This window comes from Arachis ipaensis, chromosome B3, assembly GCF_059453495.1.
Source record: "Arachis ipaensis isolate K30076 ecotype BB chromosome B3, ASM5945349v1, whole genome shotgun sequence".
Lineage (NCBI taxonomy): Eukaryota > Viridiplantae > Streptophyta > Magnoliopsida > Fabales > Fabaceae > Arachis > Arachis ipaensis.
The window spans coordinates 35,184,781-35,185,697 of NC_142438.1; positions in this window are offsets into that span (position 1 = coordinate 35,184,781).

Genomic DNA, 917 nt, shown 5'->3' on the forward strand with positions numbered 1-917 from the left:
CCTTCTTATTACCATTCGATACCGTGATATGTGTGTTAAGTATTTTCAGAGATTACAGGGCAGGAATGGCTTAGAGAATGGAAAGGATGCATGCAAAAGTGGAAGGAATACAAGAAACTGAAGGAACTACTAAAGTTGTCCAGCCTGACCTCTTGTTACTAAATCGACCATAACTTGAGCTACAGAGGTCCAAATGACGCGGTTTCAGTTGTGTTGGAAAGCTAAACATCCGGGGCTTCGCAACGATATATAATTTGCCATAGCTACCCTGAAGATAGGCGATGCGCACGCATGGATCACGCGCACGCGTGACCTGGAGAAAACTCAATCCACGCGTACGCGTGACTCTGCCGCGTGCTAGACGTATCAGAAATCGCTCTGAGCTGTTTTTGACCCAGTTTTCGCCCCAGAAAACACATATTAGAGGCTATAAAGTGGGGGAATGTATCCATTCGTGGAGACAACATTCGTTATTCACAATTTTAGTTTTGGATGTAGTTTTTCTAGAGAGAGAGGCTCTCTCCTCTCTCTTAGTTTTTAGGATTTAGGATTTCTCTTAGGTTAGGTTTACTTCTTCTTCATTCCAGGTTCAATGTTCCTTTACTTTAGTTTTTCTTCTATTTTTATTTATTTTATTGCTTTGATTTATGAATTCTCATGTTAGATTTGATTTTATATTTAATATAATTTGAGGTATTTCAGATTTATGATTGTTTTCTTTTATTTATGATATAAAAAATTTAGATTTTTCCCCCTTTGGCTTTGGTTGAGTAATTGGTGACACTTAAGTTATCTAACTCGGTGCTGATTGAAAATTGGAATTTGCTGATTGATTTGGATTCCTCTAACGCTAGTCTTTCCGTAGGAGTTGACTAGGATTTGAGGAATCAAACTGATTAGTCCACTTGACTTTCCTT